Source organism: Myiozetetes cayanensis, unplaced genomic scaffold, assembly GCF_022539395.1.
Source record: "Myiozetetes cayanensis isolate MyiCay16 unplaced genomic scaffold, myiCay2020 scf3, whole genome shotgun sequence".
NCBI classification, from domain to species: Eukaryota; Metazoa; Chordata; class Aves; order Passeriformes; family Tyrannidae; genus Myiozetetes; species Myiozetetes cayanensis.
In genome coordinates, this window is record NW_026087521.1 from 16796063 (window position 1) to 16815731 (window position 19669).

The 19669-nt window shown below is 37.1% G+C and overlaps 1 protein-coding gene across 10 annotated transcripts in view; it reads left to right on the forward strand.

Annotated features, from left to right (window-relative positions):
- Positions 1-19669, forward strand: part of TAFA5 (TAFA chemokine like family member 5) — a 408594-nt gene that overhangs the window by 299252 nt on the left and 89673 nt on the right. The gene's annotated exons all lie outside the window — the stretch shown is intronic.

The window sequence follows — 19669 nt, forward strand, 5'->3', positions numbered from 1 at the left end:
GAGTCCACTGGCAAGCATACTCACTTAGGCAGATATTTCCATATTTTCTAAGCATCATTGTCCAGCAATTGCTGTTTTGCTATTGAGGTGAAAAACATGTCTTATTCTTAGATGAATGAATGTATTTTTAAATCAGAATGAAAGTAGGTCATAGTTTATACTCTGAGTGAAAGCCACAGGTGAGTCAGTTTAATTAAGATGACAACCATATTTGGGAAAACTTGCAAAAGCTGGAGGAAAAAACAACAGGTGATTTTTATTTTTTTTTCAAAATCCTTCCATTCTGAATCAAGGTAAACTACTAAAAATGCCCAAATCTTGTTTTCATTAGTGATTCAGTGAGTCACCAAAACAACATCAAATGCCAGGATTGTGAATCAAATATTCTAATGTCAGGAAAGGTATTGAGTATGTCCTTTCAGTGATGATGGCTGCCATTTTGCACATTACCTTTCCCCCCAGTACCTCTTCCCTGCTCTCTATAAAAAGCAGAACACTGTCTTCAAATGAATTAAAAATTAGGGAAGAACCCATAGGGTCTATACCACAATTTTACTTGGTTAGGAGGGATTTGATAAAAACACAGGATTTCAGGGAGGTAGGGTGGGGGGAGTGTAGCCTCAAGGCAAATGCAGTGAAAAAGGATACTGGATGATCTTTCTGCTAGAGGTACAAGTTTCCTAGATATTGCAAATCATTTAATCAAGTTTTCCCACAAAGTGACTGCTGACAGTCTTAGGTTATTTGTACCAGCCCCAAGAAATACATGACATATTTTTCAGTTGTTTCAGGTTACGTGCTGGAAGAATTCTGGAGTTTTATAAGACAATATCCTGCTGTGGTTACATATCTGCCTGGTCTCTGTTGCCCATCTCAGTCCTTCCTGTGCTGAGTTGTTCAATACCTTGTACCAGTTTCTCTCTTTTAGATTTCAGTAATAAGAACAGCAAATAGTGAGGAAAATCCTTCTTTGGAATGTGGCTGCTGTCTTATGCCATGAAAGAGCTAAACTCAGAGGTCATTAATATGTAGGCAGATCCTGAAGAAAGGGAGAACGTAAATTTAGAGAATGTAGCTTTTTTCTCCCACAGAACATCTCAGCCAGTTATAACAACTTAACCCACTATCAGCTGCCTGTTGAGGAGCATGGAACTATTAGAAATCACCAATGAACCAAACCCAGGACGTTTTTCTTTCTTAATACAGACAGCATTTTTTTTTTCTTTTCCTAATTTCACTCTTAGATACACATGAAACCATGTTTTAAGACCCTGTCAGCCGTAGGCAGTTAAGTATTCAGGAAATCTCAGGTTGAATATTTTTTTGTTTAGGTGTTTTAATAAAATATTTTATCAAGATAGTAGATTATGGAATACTTCACAGATATCCAGAGCTCTTACACTGGGTCATCATAATTTGAGATATTTAAATCTGCTTCGAATTGCAGAGTATCGTTTTCTGGACCAATTTGGCTATCCATTTATTAATACCACCTGAACCAGCAAAGAGAACAGAAGTAGGACTTTTTTGAAGGGAGAGGAAATTATTTGTTCAGGCAGAAAGATTTCTTATTCTCAGATAGCTCAGATATTCTCAGATAATATCTCAGACAGAATTCCACACTGAAGGAAGAAAGCTTAGGGAGGAGGCTAGCACAGGCTGAGGTTTGTTTAGCTTTTTTAAGTCAAGATATGGAGGAAAATTTGAAATATATCCTAGGTATGTATGTCAGTTCAGTGCTGGTTGGAATTACCAATTGCTTAGAGAGGAATTTTACCTTGCTGTTTGAAAAACTCCTCATTTTTCTTATCTTTCTGAATTCTGTAATCAGATAAAGGCCTTAGGATATATTGTGAGACTGGAAAGTCTAGATTATCACTGAAACTAATGCTGCCTCTACTGCAGACACCTCCTGCTGCTAGCTCTTTACTTCCTCAGTTGTCTGTTCTTGAACTATTAGTAGTTTCTTCAGTATTATAGTTAGACACAGTGAGATGCCAGAATTATTTGGCTGATTTGCTGTTTTTCAATTTGCATTCAAAATTAAAATGGATTCTTTTTTGTCTCTGTCTCCTTTTTTTTTTTTTTTTTCCCCTCTAGGAATGAATATTGCATATATTGTCATTTGTAACCGTTTGTGTAATGTTAAACTAGTAGAAATAAGTCTAAGTGTACTTGTGATTTTCCAGTGTAATTTCTGTTTTTCAACTGACCCTGCAGACCAAGTTGTACGTACATGTCTGGTTTTTACTGATAGAATTTATGCCAGCCAGAGAAGCCTTTAGCTTGTAGTAGATGCTAGATGAGTAAAAGTATTCTGTAACAGGAGAACTGACTAAAAGATTGATTAACTTCAATATGCAAATATATTTATTAGCAAAAAATGCCTTCCAGTGTAGGCAGGGGTCAAGTCTCTACTTTTGAAAACATTTGTGAAACTACCAGGAGAGACAAAGATAAGCTTTTGTAGGATGGAAGCTCAAATGAAAACGTTTGTTACTTGTATGTAAATACAGTTTAAACTCTCCTTGTTACTGTTGTCTATCTGATATTAGAGAATTTTTTTTAACTTCTTTGTCATTCTTATAATGTTTCAATAGAAGTCATGAAACACAAAGACATGAGCCTAATTCATTTTTGTAGAAACTACCCTAGAGCAGTGTTTCCAGGGAATGTGGCCCATTAAGTTTTCACATTATTACAGTTTCTTTGAACTTCTTTCTTTTAATGTTTCTGATTTCAGAGGTTGAATTATTTTTTTTACCTTTATTCTTAAGGATACATTGTCCAAATGAGGTAACAGGCAATAGCCTGAACTAGGAGTTTGTTGTATCCAGTAACAATAGCATGCTTTCAGATTGAAGATTGGGATCAGACAGCAGTTACTCTGATTCTAAATGTGAAATTTTAAGGCAGTGTAGATTCGTTTGTTATTTACCTCCTGGGTAAAATAGTTTACCCATTTAAGTAAACAGACATTTTGATGTTGTCTTGGAAGGGATTAGGCTTTTTATCAAAAACAGATTAAAAAAAGTTAAGAGGAACTTTTGCTTGCTGCTTCGGAAAATGTTCATAAATTCTAGGAAAGAAGCATTAAGGTATGTTTATGATGGATTCTTATAGCATTAATAGTAAGATTGGCATCCCATCATGTTTTTACAAGCATTTAATTAAAAATTTGGTGATTATGAACTTTTTTCATAAATAACCATCACAAAAGACTAAAGGTGATTAGTAAATGTCTTTGTAGATTTGTCTATTATCCACACTAGAATAACTTCATTTTCAGATAAAAGTGTGCCTGGTTTTCACAGAAGATCATAAATTATCCAGTGACCTCAGCTCTGTGCAGAAGCATTCTTCCAACTTTCAAGTAAATTATCTTTGAAAAACTATTGAGGCTGTATCATCTATTTACCTTTGATATGATATAATCTTAGTTATTCTTTAAGCTGTTACAAATAGAATTAAGATGCAAACAAACATTTTGAAAAATTGCTTAAAGCAATTGTTTGTAAGGACATTCTAAGTACTGTAATCAAGCATAATCAAATCCTAGTCAAACCATGTAAGTCCATACAATAACCAGGAAAAACAGAAATTCATTTTCAATAGGAAAGCATCATCTCTTTCAGAATGACCTTACTGTCATATAAATTTGTACTGAAAATTTCTCACTGCTTTAATTTAACTTAAATGATAACATAAACACTGAAATTCTGTGATTTTGGTGAATGAAAATGGTTTCGAATATTTTTTTTTTAATCAAAAATGTCTGCTACCTATTTATTTTATTTCAGTGTTGATAGAAAATCAGATGCATGTGTTTGGTAGATTTCTTAGAACTACTGTGGGACATCACTAAATACCACTTCTTTGGAATGGTCCTGTCTATTCTATCTTTTGATATTTCAAAAGAAAATAACATGATAGGTTTCAGGGTTTTTTTACCCTAAATTATTGCTTTGATTAGAAGGCTTATAAGACCAATAGGCAGTATTCTAGTTTTGTTAGACAAGGTAAGGTGTAAGTCGTTATTTATTCTAGTACCACATAGGATTCTATCACATAATGAATGAAGATTAAAAGAACAAAATCTTTTTTAGTTAGGCTAATGAAAGAAAAAAGCAAAAAAGTCACTAGCTTGTAGTCTGTTAAATCACCACTTTGATTAGAATGATTTGTCTCTTTAGGTAGAGCAAACTACAATTGATTTATTTTTGGCCATTTACTAAGACAAGCTGATGTAGCACTCAATCGTAGGTACGAAAACCTTTCTTCTTTCTCTCACAGTTAGTGGTGGAACTGTACCAACAAATTAGAAACCATTTTAGGGGACTTTTAGTGGAAAAAGATATGGCTACAACTAATGAGGCAACAGTAGAAAAGAAATAATTCATTGTTGGTGATTTAGAGCTATAACATTCTCTAACTACACAATAAGAACCGATGATTCTTCTTCAACCTATCTTTTTCAGGAATCTTTCTTTGAATAAAAAGAATGTGCACCTGGTGGAACAGCATCCAGTGTCTTCAAAATATGTGCAGAACTAAAGCTACATTATGTTACAAATCAAGGATAGAGTTGGGCTGTTATATAACAAAACAAATAAAATTATACTTGACAAACTCAAGAAAAACTAACTGCAGACTGAAATTATAAGATATATATATAAGATCAGGTCTTACTATGACCGTAGCTTTTCTCAATCACATACCTGTCTTGTTTTTATTTGACTCTTCCCCAAAGCTTCTTTGTTTTCACCAAAGAAAGAAAAAAATGTTATCTGTTTAATGAAAACAGTAGTACCAGATGGTTCTTTCTAGTGCGCATCTAGGAAGAAACACTATAGTTAAATTACTAACCATAAGAGGTGAGAACCAGGGTCTGTAAATCAAGCATCTGTATTCAGTTATTGTAGAATAAAACTGATATATCTTCTTTAAAGCCAGCAAGGAGAGATATATTGAAGGTCTTCAGACAGTGGTCTTGTCTAGCCAGTTGGACACTACAGTATGAAAAACCAGTGACAGAAGTTTCAGTCATGTTGCAGTCTCATCTCAATACTGAACGAAGGCCCAAAATATCAGGATTACAAAATAAGGTAATGGCAGTCCTCACCCACCTTTCATGTAATAGTAATTGCAGTACTGGTCTAAGTAGGACAGATTCAGCATGATAAGTTTTGAATTGACGTCAAAAGAGAAGGCACCGTTCCGCAGTTTCTAGGACACTGTGGTGTAGTAAAAACATACACCATTTGTACCCTATGAAACTCAGCTACCTTGCTGTTAAAAATGCCAGAAGGGGAGCAGGCAGAGATAGGTGAAGTCTGTAACTCTCACCCATTGGAATAAAAAGGCTTTTTAAAGATTTTCAGTGAGTCTAGAAGACTTACACTTGCCGTGGATTGTTCCTCCTATCACTGAATACAAGCAAGGGCCATAGGATCAAGAAATTCCTTAGGTATTTGCATCCAGAACAGTCACAGATTAGATGCATAGTAGATTAAAGCATTTTCAGAGCAAATCTCCCAGTCATCCCCATTTTTACCATGTTTTACGTAACATTGCAGAGCTGTCTGAGAGCTTGCAAGCTAAATTCTTTTTGGATGAAACTCAGCTGGAAGATGTGTTCTATGATTGCATCTGGTGTAATCGTTATGAGTGGATGCTCCGTGTGTTGAGCCAGGATAGATCTAGTCTAGGATAAACCTCAGAAATCCATGTGTGGTGAAGACTGGGTTCTCAGCACCAACTGTCTTACTCTGCAGCCTTGATCCCTCAAGTCTTCCTGGCTTGTATAGGTACAGCCCCTATATGCTGCCTTAGTTGGATTGAAATACTATTGTCTTTTATCAGGGGAGTTTGAACTTCTAGTCGTGGCAAAATGCACCTAGGTACAAATATTGCCATGAAACACAAAACAGAAAATCTGTAGTGCCCTTCATGCATTGTTTTCTAACAAATATATATTTCCTCATTTCAAAATAATTTTTATAGCAGACATAAATCTGAAAATGATAAAATTTCTGTGGCCTGTTTTGTGAACACTGTTTTACTTTATATTTTCTATCCCATAAGTTGAGAATGCTGTTGAGAGTGATCCAAATTGAATAATAATTTAATATTTTGTGTTCTTATGAATACTGCTATTAGCACATGACTAAAGGTAGTTTTTAATCCAGGGAAACCTTATCTGAAATTTACTCATAAGAGAAATAAACTCCTAACTGCAGCTGTAGTATCTTGGTTTTGTTAAGTCAAGAAAACAATGTCAACATTGCAGCAATAAAATGATAAACATGCATTTTGAGGTCTGCCTTCTATTCATTAAAACAAAAAGCATTTTCAAGGATTCAAACCAAAACACTTGTAATCTTTTTAAAATATTAATTTAAAAGGTTAGAGTCTAGCTTTGATGTGCCATATTATATTGATGGATTACAGGGGATAAAAAAGCTAGTGAAATGACATCTAAAATGCAGGTTTGAAGTATTTGCTTTAGCAAGTTGCTTGTAAGCCAAATTTTTTTTTCCCCTTTAGTCCTTATGTTTTTGCTTAAATTGACAGCTACCAGATGAAATCCATGGCCTACCCCTCACTGGAAGAAGTGTCTGTTATTGCTGAGCAATGAGTGTATTGTATTTTATTATGCAGCTGTTTTGTATCTCTGTGAAATACATTTTCTCAAAATTCTCTAAAGCTTTTTGCTGTATTATTCTGTAAAACCTATAAAATCAGGTAAAAGGAAAAGTCTTGGCTTCTGAAGGTCTTAGAATTAACTGTACTTTGCTGCTTTGCTTTCAAGTTCTTGATGTCACAGGTGGTCTTGATTTGAAATCGATCCTTGCAATTGTGAGAAAAAGAAAGCCCTGAGTTTTATTTGCACTGCAGCTCTTTTGCAGCTACCACAGTACGGAGCTACTGCAAGACTGCATGAACTGCATTCCAAGGCTGCTAACTCTTAGCAGATTGGTACAATGAAGTTATACTGTAAATCCAAGTTGAATTCAAATGTGTATTTTCTGTGGTCCTGTATGGTCATTAAGAAAAGGTTTTGTGTCTACTGACTTATCTAGATAAGTTTGATCAGTATGGCTAATAGAATACATTACTTCTCACTACCAAGCTTGCTTTGTTTAAGTGTTATATGGCATTCCAGGCAGCCTGCTTTGTCCTTAAGCAGTGAAGTGGTTCCTGAGTGGTGAAAACATAGTTCAGAAAAAGTGAAGAGCTCAGGAATACAGAAAAAAAGGTCATAAGGAAAAAAAAAATTAAGTCTGTGTATTTCACTGGAATGTAGTGAATAGTTAAAGAGGAATGTTTCATAGAAATTGTCCAATTTGGCCAAAATATCAATAACAAAATATACTGGTAAATTGCCAACACAGCTTCTTAGCTGCAGGAAATCTGAGCTTTGTGAAGCTACAGCCCTTCATGAGCTGACCTTGGAACTTGGAACTTCTATGCAAACTGCTCCAGGGCTTTAACAGCCAATAAATGTGTGTCCCTTTTAAGTGAGCATTTCAATATCTGAATTTTGTTGTTCTTAATCAGGTTGAAATTAGATTCTGGAATACTAGATACCCCCATGAAATGGACTGACCTTCTTCTGCATAGATAAAAAGGGGAATAATCTTGTAATAGAAGAGAACACTGTAATTTGCAGCAGCTGTTAGACTTTTCAAAAATGTCTCCTTTCATTGCTGGCTTATTTATACAGGGGCTGATGGGGTTCCCCATGAGCTTGTTAAGTAGTTAAGCATGTGCTGTTAGGTAGTTTGGCTGCTGACAGCCAACTCCCTATTTCACAAAATATTATAGCTGTGGTATGAAAAAGCCAAATCATGATATTCAGGTAGCTTTAGCACATTTTTCTTAGATGACTGTACTGTCCACAAAGTTGATAGTGTCAGCAATTAAACATGATAAAATTCGAGACAGGTTTTATTCTTCTGCAGCTTGGTGAGAGTAAGAATAGTGGTAGAGGTACAAGAGTTGACTGCTGTGAGGATTACGGAGTCCCAGCTATATGTATTCACACTCGGTTCACATTTGGGTGGCTGATGCTACAGAAGAGGCCCAAAATGTTTGGGTTTTTTTTTCAAATGAAAAGGGGATCCTGAAGAATTTGCACTTGACTAAGAGAGAGGTTGCTGTAAATTGCATGCAGGTGAGTGGATAGTTCATGCCAAATCCTGATGCAATTTTGTATCATTGTTTTGTTTACATGTTCAGTTACAGTATCATAGCTCAAACAGAATGAATTCTAAGAATTTCAGCCATTTCCTAGACTTACATGCATATTTGAATATCAGAATGTGAAAGTGATATACCTGCTAGTATGAATGGAAAGGGGGAAGTAATCTATTAATTACCTCTAATGATAAATGTAAACGTGAGAAAGCTAGTGAGAAAGCCTGCAAATGTCGTTTATACCCAAATCCAGAGACCACTGAAACTGCTATCATTTTTTATGCTGTCTCAGTTTTCTCCTTTGGTAGAGATGAATCCAGGGGTGATGCTGTACATTTGTGCACTACCCATGTCCTGGACAATGGAAATTGAGCTTTCCTTATTAACTTCCTCACCTTTTCTGAGGAAAAGGGAAAAAAAACCAAAATAGCAAGAAGACTTCATAGGCTCTACTGTTTGGCAAAGTTAGAGGAAATGTTTGCAGTTTTTAATGTTTTAACAATGTGTGCAGATTTTCCATACTATTCAGAAAAATACTGGCAGTTTTGACATTTGTGGCATGTATGAATTTAAGACTGTGCAATGGTATATGCAGGACTTCAGTGCAGTCTAACACGTCTTGTTGTAGGTAATTCATCTTTTCCAGCCACTGGTTAAAATAAGCAGATTCATGTGTTAACAGAAACCAAGAAATAATGAACTCCAGGGGGATAGGTTAAATTTTCATAGCACAATGAAATATAGTTTTGCTTTGAAATGCATAAATTTTCCAGTTAAGAAGTATTTATGTCTGTACTATATTTCCAACATGTTTGTTTAATGCACTTGTTTCTTTTGTTACATTGCACTGTGGTAATTTTAAAGAGCAGAAAAAGGTATGGCTCCTATGTAAACAGATAACTGAGGAGAAACACAGCTGCACCTGTGGCCTGGGATGCAGGAATGTGTACCATCACAGAGAGTAAAAGTAGCCAGGTGGGGAAATATCAGCCTTAGAATTCCTTCTCTCCGTGGCATGTCTGTGTCCAAGGAACGAATTTGTGAGAAGTGTATTTTGCCACATGTTCAAAAACATATGCATAACTCCATGGACATGTAACAATTCATCCTTATGTCAATATAATGTACTTCATACTGTCAATAATTAAGAGACTTGATGACAGGATAGTATCGACATGAGTATGGTATAACATGCTATTATGTAGGAAATGTTCCCATTATAGCGGGAAGTGTGTCTGGGACAGAAGGATGAATCTGGAACAGGAAAGGATAAGCTAATATTCTGAGAAAGAGGAGTAGAATAGGAGTGGGGTGACTGTACAGGTAGTATAGCAGCCTGCACATCTCATTCAGTTGTGTTTTCTTTCCTCGAGTTATAATAAATGGGCAGGCAAAGAACACTTGAGTATAAACTACCTGATCCTGGTTCTCACCCACACTCACATACCTGCATGTTTTGTTATTGAATACATTGGGAGCACCCATGTCTGGGTAGGTGGGATCAGGAAGGGTTTTCTGCATGCCCTTTTCTCTATCCAGTTAAGCATCCTGGATTACTTCTAGCTTGTTTTATTTGTTGATATGCATTTACTACACAAAACATAAGATTTAGGTAAAGTCATAAGCAACTTTTTGGATTTCAGTAAAGCTTTCAGTACTGTCTCTCACAGTATCCTTCTGGACAAAATGTCCAGCACACTGCTGGGTAAACACATAATATGATAGTTGAGCAACTGGCTCACAGGTCAGGAGCAAAGGGTTATAGTGAATGGGGTAACATCAGGCTGGTAACCAGTCCCTAGTGAGTTTCTGCAGGACTCCATCTTAGGGCCAGTTCTCTTCAATATCTTCATTAAATTTGGACAGAGGACTCGAAGGTATATGGAGTAAGTTTGCTGATGACAGTAAGCTGAGAGGAGCTGTTGACTCCCTCAAAGGCAGGGAGACCTTGCAGAGATATCTTGACAAATTAGAGGACTGGGCAATCACCAACCATATGATGTTCAACAAGGGAAAGTGCCGGATTCTGCACCTGGGATGGGGCAACCCTGGATATATGTGCAAACTGGGGAACAAGATCAGTGCTGGAGATCAACGCCATGGAAGGGGAGCTGGGGATTGCCCTGGGGACCTAGGGGTTTTTGGCAGGAGGAAAAGTCTCTAAAAAAGCCTGAAACCTGCTATAATTGAATTACTGATAAATAAGCCCTCCAAGCTAATCTAAAATCTAATTGTTCCACTTATATATTTGGGATTTGCCCCCTGTGAGAAATTAAAACCCTAGCAAAACATACCATCTGCAAAATTTCCTCACCCCTCCCAATCAGACTGTTTGCTCTCTAAAAATATGCTGAAGCAAGAGTAGAATCTAGGGACTAATGAGCCATTCCCATAAAAAGAGAGAAGCTTTAAATCTTTAAATCTAGCATAGATACATATCAGACTAAGTTCTGGACATCTAATTTTTCAGTATTCTGGGCTTAATTAACATTTCTGCCTCAATTTCCCCATTAAAAAATGAGAAGCGATAAAATGCTTACCTTTATAGTCATAGGAATGCTCTGTTAGTAATTAGATGCTGTCAGACAGAATTACTGTAAATTACAGTAATTACTGTTCATTAATTAACTCTGTCAGTTTTATGTTTTATTGTAATGCACTGTCATAGTGCTATACTGTTTAAATTGGATGCGTTTAAAATGAACATTCACATTTAAAAGGAGTGAAAGAGAACCTTTTATTGAAATTAAAAAAAGTTCCAAAGAAATATTTTATTATGATCTAATTTTGGCTATGGGATTCTGAAGCTGAAAAGTACTGCATACTAGTAATTGCATATATTATTATAATTTAAAATGATGCAAAAATATGAAGAGACATTCAGTATTTAAATTGAACTGGTTATTTTAGAGCAGAAATCAGTATTTAATTGTAGCATTCTCTGTTGAACCAGGTGTATTTCCAGTGAGTGTTTCGTGCCAAAGAGAATTAAGGCAGGAAAGTTGACATTTCCCTTGGGAGAAAAAGACTAAGTACTGAATCTGTATCTCCCACTGCTGGAAATGAGGCTTCCTTTGGCTCACACAGTACTGAAATACTGTACATGTTGGTTTATCGTAGTATTAGTGTAATTTACACTATTGCTATGAAGTGATGATAATTATACCAGTGCTATATTCTCTGAAATTTCGTTATGATTTTATCTCTGTTACTGACATGTGAACATGCAGAGAAAAGGATCTGCTGTTTCCACTCCCAGGTTAAGACATTGATGCCAGAATATATACTCTTCCTAAGGCAGCCCAGGGTACTATTAGCCTTCTTGGCTGCAAGGACACATTGCTGGCAGATGGTCAGATAGTTTTCTACCAGGACCTTCGGATCCTTCTCTGCCAAGCTGCTCTCCATCTGGGTGGTCCCCAGCATGACTTGGGATGGGTTTGTTCCTCCCGAGGTGCAAGACTTTGCATCTTCCTTTTGTTAAACTTCGTGAGGTTCCTGTCAGCCCATCTCTCCAGCCTGTCAAGGTAAAAACTCATTTAAGTTATTGCACTGAATAGGAGAACTGAAGAAAGGTCACTTCACTCTAAGAACAGTGAACAGGGATAGATTTATTCACAAGCATCTCAAGTTTCACACAGATTTTTGTGTTTTAAGAGATTTTTTTGGTGGTGTGGGGTTTTGTGTGTGTGTGTGTGTTCGTGGTTTTTGTTGTTGCTTTGGAGGGTTTTGTTTGGTTTTTTGTTGTTGTTGGTTTTTGTTTGTTTGATTGTTTTTCCCAGGGTTTTATTATTATTCTACTAAACCATACCTTTAGGGAATGAATGTAAAATATCACTTGATGTGCTCACTTCAAGAAGACAAGGGAGACAAAGGTAATTCTACTGGTTAATTTTGGTCCCACAGAGCAGAAAGTTCCCATTAAAAGCAATGTATTGACACTCAGATTTCTTTAAACTGGAAGGAATTTAGGTTAAGCCTCTCTGTTGATACTAGCTGTGGTATCACTTCAAGTAGGTGGAACATAGCACAATTGGAACTTTTTGTATCAAAGTTCCATTTAAGTTAAAACCAAAGGGGAAGCTGTTCAGATCATGAAATCCTGGAGCCACCCTGTGACTGAACAACACTATTACCCAAGCCAAATGGCACTTTCTACTCTGATTTACTTTCTCACTTGATCAAAAGTCAAAGCATTGATTTGAGTGGAGGTAACTGAGGCTATGTGGATATGAAGTCCCTAGTACAGTAAAGTAAAATCACAGTGGGGTTGGATTAAGGGCTGGACTTGATGATCTCGGTGGTCTCTTCCAACCCAGTTAATTCTATGATTCTATGGTTCTAAAATGATGAAGTGCATTCTAGAATATTACTTTACTGTTCAATTCTCTTAAAGGAGCTGTGAGTGGAGTAAAACTGTTGGAATGCCAGTATAATTCTTAACTGGTAAGCAGCCTTCAGCAGTCAATTGAAAAAGGATCCTGATAACAGCTTAACTGCCTCAAACCTAGAAGCACATTCTGTTCATTCTGTTTTATCTAAATGCGCATCAATATTTCATCAATATTCCAGTCCCTTGGTCATGCAGTAGGTCAGTGATTTTTTTTTTTTTTAATGCATTCCAAGTTATTAGCACAATTTAAAACTTTTCATTCATTTTTAATCAAAATAAATGCAAACTATTTAATGGAAGGTATATTTTTCTGCATGGACCTTGGGTTTTGGCCTTATTACTTTGTTTTCTTATTAGTGTTTTGTTTTCCAAACTGGTATGAGCCTGCTATGCTAAAAATTGTGTATCTTTTCCTAAAAACTTCCCCGGAGCTTTGTTTTGATGTCAGATGATGAGATAAATTATTACTTCACTGGTTTTAAAAAGGATTGTGTTGCCTAATTTGAAAGTAAAATTATATTGAACAATAATAAAATCAAATCCTCTTGGTAATCTGAGATTTTCTCAAAGGTTTCTTTTCAGAGACTGCTTGAGAAAAATTGCACAGACTGATCTGTTTGAGTCTATGTAAAACAAAGTTATTTATTGTTTATGAAATCTTCTATTTAAGGCACCTGTTAAGTGAGATGGAAGGCATTTTTATGTGTTTGTTGCTTTGAATTATATTGCTAGCATGTATCACAGAAGTGAATGACAGAAAAAATAGTTTCCTTTGTGGGTATGTAAACAATGGTATTTGGCTACTTAATATGATCAAACAGTCTTTACTTTGGTTTTTGGTTTGGTTTTTTTTTTCTTTAAAAAATTATGCTTTCACTATAAATGCTATCTCAGCTACTTAATTAATGTCTCTCTCATAGTTTATCTAATAGTTCTAATTATAGCAGCCCTTTACATTCATAAACTTTGTCTTTTTTATGTCTAGAATTATGGAAAAAGAAAATATCATATTAGGTGAAGATGATAGCAATTGAATACTTTTTTACAGTGGTATATGGAGCTGTTTCATTTGGAAGCAGTACTAGTAAATACCTTCTTCCTTGCAATTTTAGAATACTGAGGTAGAAGATTCTCTTCTCTAAATATCAGTGTGGTATGTAGAAAGTCTAGGAAGTATGGAAGGTGACCAGGGACAGGTCAAAAGTATTCATGGGAGTGGAGGTTGAGCTTGGTTATTTTTGTTTGATTATCTAGTGGCAGCTTGGGACAAACATTGGAATGTCTTGTACAAATTTAGATACTTACTTAATTCCAATAGGTGAAAAGGTAATTCCAGGTAAAGCCATGCCAGTATATATAACACATCGAACTTGTGTCAGTCATTATTCTGAGTGGCTGTTGTATAGTCTCTCTGAAATTCTTTCATCTTTTTCAAGTTTCTAAATACTCGTTGCACTGGAAAGAAACATGAAAATTGTTCTGTTAGGGTGTGGGGAAGCATATTTGCTTCAATCTGTGTATCAAAAATAAATTAAGATAATGAGATGAGTTCAATTTGCAGATCTTTTGGACTAGTTTACATTGCTGGTTTTCAGGTAGTATACTGCTCCCCACCTATTTTTTTCCCAAACTGATTACATTTTTATGTAATAACAGTACTACTGTTATTGTAATGTACTTCCTCTATGAAAATAAAATTGGAAACAAGCAAGAGCAATGTACAATTAAAAATAATCATTCAATGTAATAAGGGAAAAAAGGCAATTAATTAGCAGGTTCTAGTAAGTAAATGTAAATGGAAGATCTCATCAAAAAGCTGTATTTTTATTGGAAAACTGTCTTTTAATCTTTAGTGCCTAATATTCTCTCTTCTTAACTTGGAAGAAAATATAGAGTCACTTACGGTATTTGTGGATGATTGACAAACTAAAAGGAGGTAAAAAAGCCCCAATGGCTACAGTAGTTGTAATGGTTTCACCCATCCTGTGTTACGTAATGTCATGAGTTTACTTTGGGTCAATTTTTCTCACATCTCACACAATTGTTATAAGTTGAGAGAAGGTTTATACAGACAAAAGAGATCTGATGTGGGGAGAATAATATTAGGATTTATTATTAGCAAGATAAAAACTAAAGAACTATATCTATATAAATAACTATATCTATAAAGAACTATATAAACTAAAGAACTATACAACAATGCTAATTAGGCAAAAATGCTATGTATTTACAAAAGTACCTCCCTCCCTTTATATCAGTTCAGGAGGAGAAGCAGTCTCTTTTCCATTTCTGGAGCTACAGGTCTTTTAAATAATTTTGCAGCACTTGAAAATTCTTCTTTTATTATCTCTAGCACAGCTTCAATTCATCGCAGCTGGAACTGTCTCTTTCTCTCTCTCTTCTATGTCAACCTCAGGGCTGGGCTTACCCCCTCCTGGGCTAAGACTGGAGGCTGGGGGTTACCCAGGCCCTGTGGAGTCTTCCATGGACTGCAAGGGGACACGTGGTATTCTCACAGATAAAAGGGATAATGGCTTTTGAGTCCATCCTTCTTTCTTGTGGGATCTGTCCTCACAAGAGACAGTCCTTAATGGACATTTCTAGCGTGAGTCTACTTTCAGACAACAGTTCTTCCATTTTCTGCTGTCCCTTAGGATCACAAATTCAGGTGCACCAGCATGGATCCCTCACTGGGATCACAAGATCCTACTCAGGCTGACTCGCTCCAGCGTAGGTCTCTCTCTCCACGGGCCACAGGTCTCCAGCAGGACTCTGTTTCATCTTGGACTTCCCATGGAGTCACATCTTCTTCATGCACTCCTCTGCTTCGGCGTGGGCTCCTTCATGAGCTACAGAGGGGAGTCTCCACTCCACAACAGTCTTTTACAGGTGGCAGGGGTTTTTAGTTTTCAGTCTCTTCCCTGCTGAAGGGAGAGGAAGAGAGAGGGGGAAAAGGAGCCCCTGCTTTGAGCTTCTCTTCTCTCTCCTGTGGCTGCCAGCTTTGACCTTGGAGGCTGTGCTATCTCTGTCTGCCTGGAATTCCTTCTGCAGCATGTCTTGTCCAGGCAGTCTTTCTTTAGAGTTTTTCCTCTAATCTGTTACAAGAGAGAAGAGGGCCTGACCCCCCTCGCCCTGGCCAGACTTGTCCCGGGTGGGGGGCAGACACCTGGGCACAACAGGGCTGGCTGCTACGCTGGCTGTCCCATTTTCTTCTGCGCCACAGGCTTCTTTTCCATTTTCTTAAATATATAATTGGCAGAGGCATTACTAAAAGTTTTGATTGACTTTGCTCTGGAAATTCACCTGGAAAGAACTATTTTCAGTTCCAGGGGCTGCTGGTCAGCAAACCCACGACAGATAATTTCATGTGACCCCTGCAGAGTCCCCTACATGCTAAAGTAGCTACTTAAGATGACCCAAATCACTGGATTCTGCAAAGGAAAGCTTTCAGGAGTGACAGATATGCCACAGTGACATTGGTGCAATTTCAACATAGCCTTTCCAGAACATTCCCCTCCACTATCTGCCCTGGAAGCATCAAGCTCTCTCTGGCACGCCTCTCTGAATACCTGATTTGTGCTATGGTTTTCCTGTGTCTGCTGGCAGACCACTCAGCACTGGGCAGGGGGTCCACAGGGCATCTAGCATATGGACCAAATAAGGATCTTTTCTGTTACAGGTTTCCTCTACTCTATGTTGTATAGGCATTGGTCAGTATTGCTGTCTGTCAAAAGTTTGCACTTCAGGTCCAGCTGGCTTCTGGTTGCTGGCACCAGGAACCAAGGCTGAGCAGGCACCATATGCATCTGTCTTCTGTAGCTGCCAAGGAACAAGATGATGCCATGGGAAATAGCAAACATACTGTGATGACCTTGTAATGCATGCTTACATGGGTGGTTGCTAGACAGATTTGAGTTGCCTGGGAAACCCCCACTTCAGCTCTCAACCTACAATGTCAGGGCAAGAGCCCAAGACTACCATTTATAGAAGCTAAGTGAGGCATTTGTAGAACCCAAGTGCTGGAAGGTGTGAGGTTTCTCTATTCTTAGGGATCATTATGGGCACTTCTTATAGCTATGGCTTGAATTGTGGCTGCACATGGAGCGCTTTTCCTGTGCAGTCTCATGCAGTGTTGGGCTCTTACAAGTAAGCTTTTTACTACACCCAGCCCCTAAAAAGATATACCATATGTCAAGTCATGATGAGATGAAAGAATGATATGGAAAGATAGTTGTGTGGGATCTGCTGCATCACACTAGAAGATTATGCCTCCATGAACTCAAGCAGCTCTAGGAAGTAACTTCTGAGCATGGAGTGATCCAGAAAGTATGCAACAGAGACTGCTGTGAAGGCTACCCAGATCAATTTTTTTTTCCAAAATGTTCCAAGACTGGCAATTATCCATGAATGCTTTGGGGGCATTGTCAGGTGGTACAGTGTATGTAATCATGTGAGCTGTATTTTTAATATGCTGCATTGGGTTAATTGCTACCAGTAACTTAAGCACCCACCATCTGCTTGCTCGCTGGCCCCCACCCCTCAGCCTCTGTAACAGGGTAGGGGACAGAAGAGCAAAAGTAAGAAAAACTTGGGAGTCAAGATAAAGACAGTTTATTAAGTGATGGAAAGAGGAGGAGAGAACAAAGCAAAGGCATTTGTTCACTACCTGCCACGAGCAGACCAATGCCTAACCAGCGTGTCTACCTTGGAAAAACTACTCCCTGTTTTTTATTGATGAGAGTGACATTATATAACATGCAATATCCTTTGGTTCAGTTTGGATCAGCTGTCCTTGCTGTGTCACCTCACACCTCTTGCCCATCCCCAGCCTGCTCGCTGTGGAAGGACAGAGTAAAAAGCAGAGGAAACCTTGATGCTGTGCAAGCACTGGCCAGCAGTAGCTAAATCACTAATGTGTCACCCACACTATTCTTGTAACAAGCCTAAAGTACAGCACCATGCCAGTTCCTATGAAGAAAATTAGATCCAGCTCAAAGCAGATCTGGTACATACACTGAAATAAAACATTTGAAAGATGGACAATGCTCATAAAGGTGAATATCTTACAGACAAAAACCTGGAAAAGCTTGGGTGAATATGGGAAAACCCATTGTTACACATTTGGGACATAGGGCAGATTTTAATATACTAGTATGCCCAGTTCTTAGGTTCACAATTCAAGAAAGACATTGAAAAATTGAAAGGAAGTTCAGAGAACAGTCTTGGTGATGATGAAAGTAATATGCTTTACTGTATGAAGCTTCAGTTTGTGCTAAACAAGACATTGATTAAGAGTTAAGAGAACTAGAAATCTCCTGAGGCCTCTTCTAGCCCTAACTCTGCAGTGCAGACTTTGAGCCTCCAGTGTTGTGACTTTGACTTAAAAAAATGCAAAGCAGCACAAGATTTTTCTACAAGAAATTGCCATTGTCCTTTGGGATATGTCACTGAAGTTGTGGTTTGAAAATTTTAAACCCAGGATTTTCTGTTTGTTTTCCAAAACAGCCCTCTCGCTCTATGACAGATACTGCTAGCTGTGGTGGGTAAAGTGATAAATGCAGAGAATTCCTCTGGGTAACATTGTAGAGGAGGTCAGAATATAGAATTACAATGCTGGTCTTACAGTCTGTCATCCATAAAATAAATTAACAGCTCTTGTGTTTTCCAGTTTCATACTTTTTTTCTCAACTTGTGTTGCTTTTATATTTCCATATATATAAGAGCTTTTTTTTTTTCTTAACTTAGTTACACATTTTAATGATTGAGATAATTTACACAGTTTTGTGTGCAATTGATTTCTGCTTTGCTGTATTAGGAGCAACTGTTGCAGCTAAGGTGAGAACTAGAGGCTTACATTTTCTCACAAGTAACACAGATTTTGGATTTTCTAGATTCTGAGAATAACTATAATTTTTTTTTTAGTTGTAGGATATGTTCACATGTATGTATAAACATGAAATCTTAGTGAATGAAAAAATCTCTATACTTAATAAACACAAGCAATTCTGGATTTAGCATTAAAGTAAATGGATTTCTTTTGTTCCGTGGAACTATTCTGGTTTATACCAGTTGAAAAAAGGCATAAATACTCTCTTATTGGTAATAATAGCCATTTAAGTTGCATCTTGTTCTGGTAGCTTGCTAAAAGAAATCACGAGGAATATAAAAGTAGAGATCTTAAAACTTCTTGCTGGGAAGTTTAGAATTATGTTCCAGTGATTCTTACTGAGGGATAGTCATTGAGAATTGCATTTCTGCTAAACCTTTGATGTTAAATCAGACAGTAAAAATGTGAAATTTTTCATAATCAGGTTTTATTTTTATCCACTGCTATATTCAGACATTTCTCTTTACATGATCTTAACAATCATGTTTCAAAATCCCTTTTCAAGGTTACTCCTGGTCCACTGTTTTAATGAATCATTTTTATAATGACAGGTCACTTACTTAGTTTACTGTCTGAGTTAAGGCTGCAGCTAGTTTTACTGTCTTGGACTGAAGCATGAATCCTGAAGTGTTTGAAAAAATCTTCCAATGAAATGTATCTTTGGCAACATACTCCACTGCAAGACAAACAAGCAGACTTGTTTTCCAGTGCCTTCATCACTAGAAAATGTTGTCATATTTACATTTTACGCCGTAACTTAAAGAAACTTAGTGACATAGCCAGCACAGTCATAGCATCTAGAGGAGTGTTTCAGTTCCAGTCTCCAGTTTCACAAACAGCTGGGGAAACACGAGATTCTCACATTCACAGAAAGGGAATAAAGGGGTGCTGGCTCAGGAGATGTTATAAATGCCAGAATTGCTACCTTGACATTCATTTAATGTGTATTGTCCTATGAAGCTGTTGGGACAAGGTAGAGGCTACACATTTTTTAGGATAAATATACTGGTCATGTACTTGCATGTGTGAATATTTGTTGTGATCTATGCATGATCTGCAGAAAAAATATATGAAACTATAGCAACAAAAGTGAAAGACCATAAAAAAGGATATGAGTGAGATTATCAGGGAGTCTGCTGAAGAGAAAAAATTTCTTGTTTTTATAATGTTTGGGGGGGGAGGGTTGGATA